Source organism: Patella vulgata, chromosome 5 (genome assembly GCF_932274485.2).
Source record: "Patella vulgata chromosome 5, xgPatVulg1.2, whole genome shotgun sequence".
NCBI lineage: Eukaryota > Metazoa > Mollusca > Gastropoda > Patellidae > Patella > Patella vulgata.
Genome location: NC_065883.2, coordinates 4914481 through 4930027, shown reverse-complemented (window position 1 = coordinate 4930027; position 15547 = coordinate 4914481). Strand labels below are relative to the sequence as shown.

Below are 15547 nucleotides of genomic sequence, written 5' to 3'. Positions count from 1 at the left end.
ATTGCTTCAGGAATATGATCGTTAGGTGATTTTAAGAACATTGAGGGGTGTCAACGTACAGAAGACTCTGCAATTTAACTTATTGATAATAGTAGAATCTGATGGAGTCAGAACCCAGTCCAAAATGTTGCCTGATTTGTGAGTGGGTTTGCTCACATGTTGATGATCAAAGCTTCTGCCCTCAAGGAGTGACACAAACTTTTTTACCACTTGTTTGTCCAGATGATAATATTAGATATTAAAGTCACCTAGAATTAATGTGTTGGTTTTAGAGTGTGCTAATAAAAGGGATGAAAATTCATCATAAAAATCAGAAGGAAGAAGTCTATTTTTCGAAGATGGCGGGAGGACTTTAAGGGTTATGTTGGCTGTGGTGATTTTCAAAGAAAGCTTTTCTAAGGAGTTAGTAGTAATCTTGTCGCTTAGCTGTTCAACAGTAAGAGACCCTTTGTTGATGACTGCTATACCACCACCGGTGGTATGAGCTCTAGCAACATACATAAACGAATAGGATGGCGGTGTCATAGCAGCTATGAAATTTTCATCACCGGTTGGACGTAGCCAAGATTCAGTGATAACAAAAATATCGTGATTGAAATCAATTAACAGATCAAAGATTTCTGTTGTTTTATTTCGGGAAGATTGCGTTTTCCAAAGGGCAATTGAGAAAGGTTTGGATTTAAATGGAAGAGTTTGTTTTTTTGATTCACTTTTGTCTGACAATTTTGTCTTATTTATTTTGTGACGTTTCTTCGTTCCAGATGCACAACCTCGTCTGGTTTTCTTGTATATTTTAATTTTGTCTTCAGATACTGTATACCTTTCCAGAAACCTTTTCTGTTTTGGTGAAAGCATGTTACTTGTGCAGTTTGATTTTTTATTTTACCCTGTGTATTTTCATTTTCAGATAAAAGAGTCATATTCATCATCAGTGTACAGTCCACTATCATCTTCATCAGACGTTATTTGTTCATTACTAATACTTGAACGTTTCCCCTTCAATTATTTTGATATTTATAAATTCTTCCCTTCTTACACAGTTTGAAAAGAAAGGCATCACACTTTCACATATTTTGCGAAGAAAGAAATAGTTTTAAGATATTTGAATATAGTCACCCCCATCCCCTCCCCAACTGATACTATAGAAGCAATTTAGCAATTTCTCCCCTTCTTACACAGTTTGGAAAGAACAGAATCACACTTTCACACATTATCATCTAACAAACATTACTTTTCAATCATTAATTTTGAAGGGGATTCTCTGGGAATAGGCTTCAATGTCTTTTTTATTTACGTCTAAATTGAAACTAAAGGATAGTTTCGGTTCAAATGCATTTTATTTGTTTATTCTGAATTAAATCGTAATATACTGCATTCTAATATAGCCCTACATCAGCGTTCTGCATGTATTTTAACGTAAATCTATTCCACAAGCCTTTATTTTCATCAATATTTTACACTTGGTTTAAATAATCTATTTTCTAAAAAAATAGTAATACAGTATTTTATTCATAGGATACCGAAACTAGGAATAGCTTAAATAACCTAGCTTCCCAAAGCAATTTACATAAATGATACCCATAGAACAATTCCGTGATAATTGAGATGTACATTTTGAATCTTGTCCTAATAGTGTCATATTTAAACATCGTAATTTCCTATTATTTTGTTTTGTTTTGTTTATGTAGAGATGATTTGATTCTAAATCAATTAAGTTGTAATCTCCTGCATTTATATAATTATTATATTGTTTCAAGCACTGGAACATAGTTTTCTTTATTTTTCTTAAAAATGAGAACAAACTACTGAAGGATTTTCTAAAACTGAAAGCTCTGTATCCGCATGATGAAGATGCTGTTGAAATCCAGGCCTAATGGATATGAACCTGACCTTGAACATTTTGAGGTACACAAGATGGAAGTAACGTTCTAATAAACATTTAACTATCCTCTGTTCCTAGCTTCGATATCCTCCAGTACAGTTATTGTTTTACAAGATAAATCTCCACAGGAACTGGACTAAAAGTCGTTATTTTACTTTCGTTATTGCAGGTACGATGGGATATATGAAAGAACTTGTCTTTCCGGAAATGGCAGACGCCTCGCTTTACACCCTAGAAAAAGATTTGAAGGTGAATCGTCATCTAGATAAGATGACAATATCAAATGGTTTACCTTGGACACACAATAATACAAAGATGTTTTATGTTGATACCAAGCCACGAGAAATCTGGAGTTTCGATTTCGATCTTGAAACTGGCAACCTGAGTAAGCATTCCGATATGAACAGAAAGTCAATTCTTTTCACACTGACATCTTTTAATGCATAACGTCTAACACTGTCACAAGCATTACCTTGATCTTTTAATGGGAACCGCGGTGACTCAGTGAGTAAAATACTGACTCGCGATCCCTTTGGATATTGGCCGGGAAGGTCCCATGTCAGTAGTGCAAGAACAGCAACATGTCGTTTGGGTGGAAGAAAAATCTGAGACTCTTGTCAGCTGAATTTCGTTAACGTCGGCTGTTCGGGCAACATCTCCCTATTAGAACCCTGTATGGCGTATGTCCATCTTCACAATAGTCTTTGGCACTGGGAAAAACTGGAGGCCCCGTAGAAAACCCATGAACTTAGACAAGCGACCCTATTTCTTGTCACCTACAAGGTGGGACTCGAAACCACGCCATTCAAGACAGACATTATGACCTAAAGCGCACGCCTTAGACATTAGGTCACCCCACCCCCTGCCCAGGTTCAATAAAGATTATGTATATATATTGTTTTTGTAGCAAACAAACAAGTTTTGATAAAATTCCCTGAAGACACCATTAAGACTTTGGGCTACCCCGATGGAATGACGTCGGATGTAGATGACAAAATATGGTGTGCATTTATTAATGGAAGCTGCATAGTACGTTATGATCCAGAAACTGGTAAGCTTTTATTTTCTTAGATACAAACATATGAACTAGTTTTTTGTCTAGCGTCGACACTGGTGGCAATAGTTATAATCCACAGTATCCTAAACTAAACACAGAGAGAGAGAGAGAGAGTGGGGGAGTTTAACGTCCACTGGACACAAACTAGGTCATTTCGGGACTAACATATGGTCCAATCTGTGGCACGATTCGCGGGTTATCTGTGGGTTGGCGACATGCAACGCATGCAGTAAAACAAGATTCAGTAGATTTCCAGATGTTTTGGTGCTGTTTGATCGGAAATCGAAAACAATTCTGAATCGAATGTTCTTCATATTTACATAAAGTGTTTACTATATCGTTTATAATATGTTTAGGTGTTCAGTTGGAACGAAAAACTGAGGTACCGTATACACGTTGATGTGAGCGTAGAGTTTGTTGTCTGAGCAAAATTACCCTGTAGGGGCCGTATACCCGTCTTCATTAGCCCAGTAGGCGCAGAAAAGTAGGCCGTTAATCGCCATTTCATCCATTCATTATTTTTTTTTTATTTCAACCAAACTGTGAAATGTTACCATACATTTTATTTACAGGTCAAGAGATTTCCAGAATTAATTTTCCCACAAGCCAAATCACTTCCTGTTGTTGGGGTGGCAAGAACTTTGATGAGCTATACGTCACATCCGGTCATATGAATATTACTGATGATCAGGCCGGATCAGTATTTAGAGTTACCGATCTTGGTACTAAAGGACGACCTGCTGACGTGTTCTGGGGTTAACTGATTTGAATACAACAATGGGTTAATTGAATTCTGTGTATTTATCCATTTAAATATTCTTCGATTTATTTTAATTTTTTTTTACCCATTTTAGATGTGGGATATATTTTTTATATATACCTGTATATCTTCAATAAACTTATTATATTGTTTTATTTCTTGGGGATTTTAAGCAATGAATAAGAACGGCCCAAATGCTGAACTCTGGGGTACGCCCGATTTTAAGTAACATTAGAAAACGTACACACATTAAGTTGAACCCGTTGCTCACGGTCTGTCATGTAGTCATTATCCATGTCATATTCTAGTCACAAGTGCCATAGCTAGTTAATGTAGTTGGTAACCCCGTAAAATATGCCAAAATAGTGTTTACAGAAGACTGAAACTTTTAAAAAAAATTATTGGGGGTGGGCTCCCCCGCGCCTCCGGCGTTACAGATTGTCAACATTTTATATAATTTCATTTGGGGGCACCCCCCTCCCCCCACAAAAAAAATATATATATTTCACGGCTACGCCTCTGCATATGTTAGTCCCGATTTGTCTTGGTTTGTGTCGACCCTATATGGAAAACATCCATATGGTAATGATTTGTTAAGAAATAAACGTTTGACGTTTGTTTTTCTCGAAATCATGACGTTTCAACATCCTGATCTCAAAAGGCCGTTTTCCAATCAAATTGATAGATATAGTGGTCGACTGAATTATATAAATAAATTGTTCTAGTGTAACTTGCAGAGAGAGTAATATAAACTGCAAGTTTTCGTCGGCCAATTTAATGCAGTAAAAATGTGGACGTTAAAGATCCCTGACAGAAATCGATGTAAGAGTAGGCCGCAGTGTCGTTGTCCGGGCAAGATTCCCCTTATAGTACATCGCATAAAGCATGTCCTTCTTCATGGACCCATTTGGTGCAAAAGTTTTATAAATGACTTATCGCGAACCGCTACTTATCTTCTACTTCTTCTTGGGGTCACGCTCTTCGAAAAAGCATATGGCTCCATCAATTCAAATCCGATGAACATGAAAATTGGCATAACTGTATCATCCTTCGCTAAAAAAAATCTTTTCAAATTCTATATGTACCCGAATGAGGGGGAACTCTATGAATCATATTCTCAAAGATCATGGTCAGTTTCTGGTCCATAGTACGCTCGTACTTGTTTTAAATTTGCAACGGGATGCTTAACCCCGAGTTTGGATAATTTATTGTTTTCCTGGTTTTGAGGATGTATGATTCTATCAATAATTATGCATTTCGTATCTCGGGCGTTAATTAATATATCTTCTTATGAAGGAGTTGTGGATTTTAGTTAAAGTACAAATTAGTAAGTAAGTAATTTAAAATAATTTACAGTATTTTAGATAGGTAATTTTTAAAAAAAATGACAGTAATTTAGTTATAGCATAAATAAGTAGATAAGTAATTTAATAAATAAAATAAAATAAACGAATTCATGAATTCCTTGGCACAGGGTTATATTTCACGGAGTAAAACTTTTCGTAAGTTTAATATTTAGTAAACAGTTTTAAAAATATCGGAGTTGACGTGAGGAGATAGTTCGGCATTACCATAGAGTAGGCAAGTAATATTTCTATAATACATGGGTATGAATGGTATCATGTCGCTGGTGTGTGTAATTCGGACAGTGTCACAGTGGAGTAAAAAGAGTTCAGATCAAGGTCGAGGTCACAGTCATATCGAGGATTGTCATAAATATGCATAAGGAACTTTGGTATATTAAATCACTTTTATCTTTACGCAGTTTACAATGGATAATTTGAAATTGCTATCTGCTATAGAAAAACATTTCTTTAGTTTGGGGGAATAAGTTTAGTTTTAAAATCAAAGACTGATGAAACCATTTGTATGTCATTATCTAAACTATCTAAACTATTTCACGTTTTTAAAGCAGAAGACGAAAAGGAGTTTTTATAAATATTTGTTTTACATTTAATTCGTGTCATGTCGGAATTGCGTAAGTTGTAAAGGTTCTTAGAAGAGGTAATTGGCGGAATAAGACGGCAAGAATAATTCCGGAATAAACAAAACAAAAATACAAAATGAAATGAAAATATAAAAAAAAAAAATGAAACGAAAATACAAAATAAAATGAAAAGAAAATACAATTTACAAACTATTACAACAATATAATTCAGTCCTTAACATGAGCTATATTATTTAAAATTTTATAAAACATGATTAATTTATGAGCATGACGTCGCACTGATAATGATGAGAATCCAGATAGGTGTAAAACAGGTTCCCGGTTTAGGCCGAGAAAGAACTTCTGGCATGGTTTCCCGAAAGCAACAACGTCTAATCGTGAGAATGGGATAAAAATCTGTACCCTGTGTACACTTGGACGTGCCATTAGAGAACCATTCACCGTTGGAATTCGAAATATGACTAAGTCATTGTACGGACAAAATGGTCCTCAAAGCACATTCCATTGCGTATGTTCATCTGCATTACACCGGTTGGTGACGAAAAGTAGGATATTAAACTCTGTCAGTTCATTTGTCATGTAATTCAACCCTCAGGCATGAATGGCTATATCTTAATACAGTCATTAGTGATCTTATTGAATGCCGCGGTTAATTAATAGCCATAGGGATAGAAGGTGTCGCGAATGCTTTAATTAATTAGGCATTTATGAACACCTTTAAAACTATTCAAACATGATTATGGTCACATTAGCTAATTAAAAATTACTTGGTCACGTGGTTGTCACTTTGATAGTTATTGTGTGAAAGATAGGACGTCTTTATTTTTCGGTAAACAGAAAGCAATATTTTCCACCATTCTATGGGTTTGTTTATGTAATCAAAATGAACTCTACAATTACAGAGTGGTATCGTACATTATTGAGAAAGTTGTTTCTAACCAGTTGCATAATCATGGATCGTGTTTTAACTTGTATTCAAAATTTCAGTCAGCATACAGAGAATTTCACAGTGTCGAAACGGCTTTAGTAAGAGTTTATAATGACATTTTAATATCCATTGGTGAAGGTGTAGTTCTGGTTCTTATAGATTTATCAGCCGCATTTGACACGATTGATCATGATATTTTATTGTCACGTCTTAAATCTCGTTTTAATATTTCAAATACGTATTTTATATTTATATTTATGTATCATTGAATATATATTGTATTATATTTCTATGCATGTGTGAATTTCTTGCAATAAAATTAATTCTCAATGAACGTGTACAAAATACTCCCATCTTGGTAAACTATCAATGTTCCTGAATCGCGAATTAAGCAAATAAACTAAATTATAATCCATGAATTAGTACCTGTAGTTTTAATTGCCTTAAAAGGTTTTCGAATAAGGGGGGGAAACTCCAAAAAGATCGCAGAACGCTGGAACCAGATTGGATTCGTCTTCTCACATGAACACATACGTAAATTCAAGTGAGAGTGAGATCTGTTGCTAAGGCATACCTTCACGCAACTTCAGAATTTAATCATTATAATCGCATCTGGTTGGTTTTCTCAGGTTCTCCTGTACGATCATCCTCTCGTTTCGATCATCAGGCAAAAAAGCCCCAATCCCCACCCAAGTGAACCCCCCTGTGTAAGGCTCCAGTTTGTGTGGCACTAAATATTGGGGAGTGATAATAAAATCTATTTTATATGCACACATATAGGTATATATCCAACACATATCACGGTGTTATGGCAATCTGTTAACACGTTTAACACTATCGGCTAAATTATACTCATAAACTTTAGATCTCTTCTTGGGACTTCTTTAACGTAAATGTGTTGTGAATTTCAAACAATTTGGGTAGATATGCTGACCGGGTGGTACTTGATTAGATTTATTCCCGACGATTTAAAGAAATAAAATGAAAAGAAATGTGGTTTAAAGTTTACTGTTCTGCTCCGACTGGGTACTCAGACATCTTAAGAAAACAGTAAGAAGTAAATACACAACGTGAAGCAGAAGCAAAGACAGCTAGAGACAAATTCTAGACGATCACAAGGCTACTAAGATATGTAGTAAGAAAAGATACATGGGTCGTACGTAGGATGTGGCGACCGGTTTTCCCACGCCCGCTCTCCACGTCTGACAGAAGACGCATGGTGCTACATATCATGCAGCATACTAGAAAACACACAATTGTCCGCCCTACATTTCAACCTAACCAACATTTCAGCGTAACCAACCTCTTAACTCGGATATCCTTATGCCTCAAAATCATGTTTATTTACTAAAACTTGACTGCAGAAAACGGGGCTAAGTGACTAAGACGCTGGCTCGTTACCCTGGAGGCCGGGTGTCCGATTCCTGCATTGGCCGAGAAAGTTCATCCAGGGGTAGGTTGCTGAGGTTGTTTAGCATTAATATTTTGACATGAAATACTAAATATATCTATGACTGTTATCAATTTGTTGGGTGTATACACCGAGGGCAAGTGAGTTCGATTTTTTTCACCAATTGAAGGGGGTGGGGTGAAAGGTTGGTCGAATAGACTTTAGATAACAAGTTCTGTCTTTGATTCGAGTTATGGGTTTCGAGCCAACATTTCTAGATGTAGGGTCACCTGTCTAACCTCGTGGGTTTCCGTCGGGCCCTCTGGTTTCCTCCCACAACTAAAGACCCCTACGTTCAAACGAATCATTGAAGTTTAATTGAACCAAATTGTGTTAATCGCGGTATGACCTTGCACCTACCGCTCTCTGTCTGTCTCTCTGTCCCCCTCTCTTTCTGTCCACCCCTCTCTGTGTCGGTCTCAGTCTCTCTGCCCCACTCTCTCTTTCCGTCACTCACTCTCTGTTCGCCCGTCCCTCTCTGTGTCTCTTGCTCTCCATAACTAAATATGGAATTCGGTGGGTGATATTCATCATTTTATTTTGCTTACTTCCAAGACGAATCTACGCATCTAAAAATTAACATCTTATATACTCATATCCTTCAGCGTACACAGGAGTTTTCTTTCTCTATTGTGCTTATTATTCAGCCAACTGTTAAAAAAATTCACGGCCCACTGATTTCTGCGTAAGGTATTTATGGGCATGCCATTTTTAACACATTTACTGACGTCATTCGAAATTGAAAATATCTGATTACAGTAAATCCTTGACTAACTTTAAATGATTCTTTGTCAGAATCTACGTTTTCTTTTTCAACCATATTTTTGGGGTCACGGTGGCCAAGTGGGTAGGACGCCGGCCCGCTAGCCTGGAGGTCGGATGTTCGATCATTACATTAGCCGAGAAAGTTCATCTAGATTTTCCGGCGAGGATCCCCCTTGTCAGTGATGCAGGACGGAAGTCCTTACAAGGACAGTTGTCTAGTTGCTCGGATGGGACGAAAAACCGAGGTCCCGTGTACACATTGGCGTCCACGTAAAAGATCCCTTGACAGTTAGAATTCGATATAAGTGTAGGCCGTAGTGCCGCTGTCCGGGCAAAATTTACCTCATAGCACACTGTATGGCGTGTGTCCGTCTTCATTAGTCTAATTCGGAGCAGAACAGTGGGACGTTAAACCCCATTTCATTTCATTTCAACCATATTTTCTACATACTGACTTGCTCGCATCAGTTCGTCGCCCAACAGAGCGTATCTTTAACTAGTCAGAGATTTTAAAAGTAATAATAATTCTAAAGACTTTTCAGAAAATTGTTACCAATTCTTTTATTGTCGTTCTTAGTGTTTACAAATAACAATCCTGAATTTTATAGAATTATTGTGGACTGTCTGGTTTCACAGAAAATTCAACGAAAACCTGTCGAAACTATTTGCAAATATACACAGAAATGGTTACTACTTTTGCACATTTTTTTAAACTGCATTTAATTCATTATAAACTGTTAATCCTTAGAATACTCAGTATTTAGGTCCACGACATTTTATATAATAAATGCCCAATCGATATATCCCTGTATACACTGCATCTATTATTGTAGATATATATGCACAGTTAATGTAATCTTCCTAATTTCTAACCTTAGCCTGCTCCACCAAGCCCGGGACGGGGACGGGGACGGGGGGGGGGGCGGAGGTTGCATCCTGGTCTCCACTGATCTCCTTATCCGGTTCCTGGCTTGTACCACCCCTCCTTGCAAGGCGTCTCCAGAGTTAGCCATCATATTCTCAATTTTCGATTCGATCTCGTCCTCTTCATGGATATTCTTCTTGCTCGCCAATCTATAAGTTACTGTCGGGTTTTGTTGGCCACTGAGCTTAGCAATCTGATCTCTCTTCGCGATCTGTAGATTTGACTTCAGACCATCCACGAAGCTTTGTTTAAAAACAACGACAAATATGAAACATATCAGAAGTTTAAACATCATAGCACTGGATGTGAGAGAGAGAGAGAAATGGGGTTTAACGTCCACTCGACACAAACTAGGTCATTCGAATCCCCGGTTGTACGTGACAAGGAGTAGGGTCGCCTGTCCAACCTCGTGGGTTTTCTCCGGGTCCTCCGGTTTTCACCCACTGCTAAAGACCCCTACGCGCAAGCGAATTATTGAAATAAAATTAAACCATATGTTAGTTCCGAAATGACCTAGTTTGTGTCGAGTGGACGTTAAACCTCATCTCTCTCTCTCTCTCTCTCTCTCAATGCTCCGCTCTCTTATTGGACTATTTGATGATCTATAATAGATGATTTATAATTTAGTTGAGAAATATCTACAGGTTTTTAGTAATCAACCGATGTAACACACATCAAGCGAATCGTGGTTGTCCTAATTACTCCATATTATTTAAAGCGACTTGTACTATAATATTTAGAGCAGAACGCATCTGAACAATAAATACTATATTGCCTTGCGTAAAATGACGAAAACACGCTGCACATGCGACACGCAATAGAGCCATACACGTGGGAGGGGTTGATTGTCAAATTTGACACTTCAAGGAAGGGTTGATGAAAAATGCCGCTTGCGGGTTTATTCTATCCATGTTTGCTTTCCTATTGGTTCTTGCATAAGGTTGTCACCCCTTGAGCGTCCATAACCTTGATATTACCTACCTGTGCACTATTTGCGTACAAGGGGCAGCCATTTTATCGGACACTTTCGGTCCTACAGTCATCAGGACGTAATGGTAATATTTAAACAGTTTTTGAAATCCGTTAAAAACTGTAACTTTTAGAGGGTTCACAGGCTTGGTATTACATACTTTTACACTATTTGCGTACATGGAGCGGCCATTTGGTAGGGCAACGTCGGTCCGATTTTCACGAAATTGGAACTCAACCATCATTAAGATGTAACGGTGATATATTTAAACGGTTTTAAAATCGGATAAAAAATGTGACTTTTAGAAAGTCTACAAGCGGAAAACGCGACTTTTTGAACAATCAGGGGCCATAATCCAGGAATTTACAGTCCGATACATGCTGATATCGAAAGGAACCGCAATCTTTGACAAGGGCAGTGTCTTGTCATTCAGTTGGAATTCGATATTATAAGTCTGTCCTGTAAAAATTTCCCTCATTGCACACCTTTAAACCCCATTTCATTTCATTCCATATCTGGGACGCCTCCTTTAATATTTTTATATCAACTGAATATCAGTCTGTAGGCTCAGAAATAACTACCCTTACCTGTATAATAATTTTATCATGTAATTATGGCGTTGTGACGTAATAGACTATTGTTGATTGAATTATTGTTTAATAAATGCCTGAAGAGACGCTATCGCGGTGAAAACGTTAGCATAAATATACCAGCCGTACCACCGCTGCCCGGGCAAAATTTCGCTCATAGCACACTGTATGGCGTATGTCCGTCTTTATTAGCCCAGTTTAGGAGCAGAACAGTAGGACGTTAAACCCCATTTCATTTCATTTGGGAAAACAAAAATGAATCAATTGATAGAAACACCTTGAAATGAAATGTGGTTTAACGTCCTACTGTTCTGCTCATAAACTGGGCTATACATTGTGCTTTGAGGAAAATTTTGCCCGGGCAACGGCACTATCGCCTACTTTTATATCGAATTCCAACTGCCAAGGGATCTTTAACGTACATTCCAATGTATATACGGGCCTTCGGTTTTTCGTCTCATTCGTCTCACTGACAAGGGGGAACCACGCCGGAAAATCTGGATGAACTTTCTCGGCCAAAGCATGGATCGAACACCTGACCTCCAGGCTAGCGAGATAGGGTCTTGGGGACATCTCACTGTGCCCCCTGCTATTGTTCTCATGGGGGGATTAATCAAGGGGATTATCGAATACAATGGTTTAAACTAATTAACAACTTTATTCGCAATAAATTTCAACAACAAATACATGTATCAAACATAAATCATAACCCTACTAAATGTGATATGGCGTCAGTATATTCAATTGCACTTTTTACTCCATTTAACAGTTCGATTTTTAGATCATTAATAGAATCTTCTACTCTTTTATATATTCGCCTTTTAGGGGGCAATCACCCCCGTTGTCCAATTGAACTATTGTATTTTCAGTAAAATTCTGCTCTCTTTCAACACAATGTTTATAAATTTAAATATATTTGGATGGCTTGTTCCGGTCTTCTTCATTTTACTGTGCCATCCCTCAACGTGATTAGTTGTCCGTGAACCATCTGTGTTGAAGTGATTCCAAATAGCCCTTCCATCGCTTTCTACCCATTGTTCAGTAACATAATCTGCAAACTTTAAAATGTTGTCATCCTCCAAATCAGCTTCTTCTAAGGCATTCAACCAAACGTTGTCTATATCACATAATCTCACAAATGGGAGGGCGGAAGCCCGACACACAAGTAAATTTACAGCTGGACTGTCTGCGAAAGCTCTCTGTAGTCCAAATTTATGTGTGTTTCGCCAAATTGCTTGGCGAAAATGAAACAGGCAACCTTTCAGCTCGCACTGGAATATTTCAATAGCTGCGTTTTGTGCTGCTATTTCAAAATCTGTAAAGATGGTCACAGGTGATAAATAAATATTTCTCTCTGCTGCGTTTTGCTTTAAAACTTGAAAAAAAGATCTGTATGTGGCCTGCTTCTTGTCTGGTAGTAACGCATAAACCAAAGGAAACATTTTATTGTCGATAAAGGCGTGAATCGTGTACAATTGAAAAAATAGTTTCGGGCACATTTCGAAAGTTCCGTCACAAAAATACGTTTCGGCAAGAGATAAATATCTCAAATTGTCTGTTGTTGAAAAAATCAGCATGTTGTCATCTTGGTGCAGAAGAAACCTGTCACCTCTGGAAGTATGGCTGTAGGCATGTGGCAGTTCAATATCTGAGCGCTGACTTGGGAGTCGGGGTAGATTTTTGGATCTGGCTCTGTACAACGATGCATGTAGGCTATAGTATGTCGGAACATGTTTGATTATATCTTCAGCATCGCGTCGGAAATCTGGAAAATAAAAACCAACAAATATAAAATAAATTCGAATGATAAAAATGAAATCTCCATAAATGAACATAGTTAATAACAGGCATAAAAGTAAAAAGAATGATTTAGATAAAACATGCAATAATAAATATTAATATAATAATGTTACATAATTATTTGTTACGTTAAAAAGAGTAAACTTACCAGATAAACATTCGTTATAAATGGACGGAATTGGCTGACAAGTATGTTCAAGTGTGGCGTTCATTGAGGTAATAAACTCTTGTACTTTAACAGCATTCTTCTCGGATGGATGGTTGTGGTTCTGACCGTAGCTTCTTACCATAACATTTGATGTGTTGATCGTTGCGGGACAAGTCGTTTTGCAACATCGCCAATGGGTGCTATTGGGTTTCGTATTTTTTACTCTGTACTTATACCCCAAATTAACTAAATTTTGACCTCTTTGAGAATTAGGAATAAACCGTATGCGAACTTGAGCCATTTTAAAAGATATAATGTAATTGGGGGTGACAACTATCCTTATATAATGATAGTGAGTTTCTAATCATATATTTGATTGATTTATGAGTACTGTCTGATTGAAAGGTAGGTGAATAATATTTAAGATACTCGTTAACCGATGACACGTGAAATTAACTTATATATTTTAATCATTTAAATAATTACATTTTATCTAGGTGAACAGTACTAATAAGGATACAGTCTATAATCCTTTGTTTACTTAAATTTTCACACCACTACCCTATATAACACCAATTGATCGGGGGGCACAGTGAGATTAAACCAGGGTCTTACCCACTTAGCCACGTGATCCCCAGATACACCTTGAACCTTAACTACAAATCTTTAAGTACTAATCTAAACATTCCATTTTTTTTCTTGTAGAATGATTATATATAGTACTAATAAATGCCTAATAATAATAAATGCCTGAAGAGACGCTATAAGAGTAGTCGATAGTGGCGCTGCCCGGGCAAAATTTCTCTCATAGCACACTGTGTGGCGTATGCCCGTCTTCATTAGCCCAGCATAGGAGCAGAACAGTAGGACTTTTAACCCCATTTCATTTCATTCATTTCTCTGTTACAGAGACAGATCGGCCCTACTTACAATGGCCGTCTCTAATAGTAACTGTCTTCAAGCGAGTTTGAATACAACCATCCGCCGGAACATCAAAACATGTTTTTATACATTTACGAAAGTACCTATAATAATCTGATTAACGTATGATGAATAACAATACACGTTATAGATCGTATAAATAATGCACATTTGCTATACATGACATGCAATTATACCAAAATTTACAAAATGTTATTCTTCATATTAAAGTTCAAGTACAATGTTGTTGTCAGCCATTATCACATAATGGCCTTTTCTATTTTTCTCGCTTTTTCTTGTCTCGTGACACTTAAATCTATTGTATAAATTGTCAGATATCCTTTCACAATCTCATATAACAACATTTCGTCTTCATCGAATTGTTAGTGATATGAATTTCGACCGCAAAGCTCGATTCAGCAGCTTTATCTAAACTCCAGGCGGAAATGTCAGTTGATGAAGTTGAGATTCGTATACCACGGTTTAGCATTGAGTCATCTATGACGTTGGTAGACAGTCTGACTTCGGTGGGGATCGAAGAAGCTATTATTGCAGGAAAGGCGGAATTATCAAAGAACGATGGCACCAGAAACCTCTTTGTTTCCGATGTTTTCCACAAGACATTCATTGTCGTAAACGAAGAGGGGAGTGAGGTGGCAGCTGCTGGAGCAGTAGGCATCCCCACAAAGATGTTACCACCCAGCTTTACCGCCGATCACCCATTCTATGTTTTATATTCTGATATGCACATTACATGTAGATTCAATATGCTTTATAATTGAATATGCACATTACAAGTAGATTATGCGCTGTATATTCTAATAAACACATTGCATGTTTCATATTTCAATGTGAACATCACATATGGATTATATATGCCAGATATATCACTTATGCACATTACATGTAGATTCTATATGTCACATATACACAATACATGTAAGGTCATATTTCAATATACACGTAGATTCTGTTTGTTTCTTGTTTTATATCTTAGTATGCATACATTTAGTTGTGTGCATGTTGGGTAACTAAATTACGATTGGCCAAATCATGTCATGATTCTGTACTGTGTTTGTTTTACGGTCTCGCGAATTTTCATTGCTGATCAGGCAATGTGTAATCATATTATTTAATTCTTACTTTGCATATCTCGGTATCTTGTTTAACCTTAATTTCAAATTATTGATGGATTGTCGATTTTCGTCGACTAATTTCTCTTACGTCCAACGATCTAATTTAAATTTCGATCTAATTTAAACTGTGATATATTATTGGTTTTAACATTGATGAATTTTGATTGTTATTTTGTGTATTAATATTACAGAAAATATTTTAATATGAATTTTTAAATTCAATTATTTTGCAAACTGTACCGAATCCTGTCATTTTCGACCAGATTT

At 36.9% G+C, this 15547-nt stretch overlaps 1 long non-coding RNA gene across 1 annotated transcript; it reads left to right on the top strand.

Moving 5' to 3' along the window:
* Positions 1-2174: 2174 nt before the first annotated feature.
* On the top strand, positions 2175-3775 carry LOC126822137 (uncharacterized). The gene is made up of 3 exons (XR_008788345.1): positions 2175-2267; positions 2790-2933; positions 3512-3775. It is a non-coding gene; the product is annotated as an uncharacterized LOC126822137 (long non-coding RNA).
* Positions 3776-15547: the final 11772 nt, after the last annotated feature.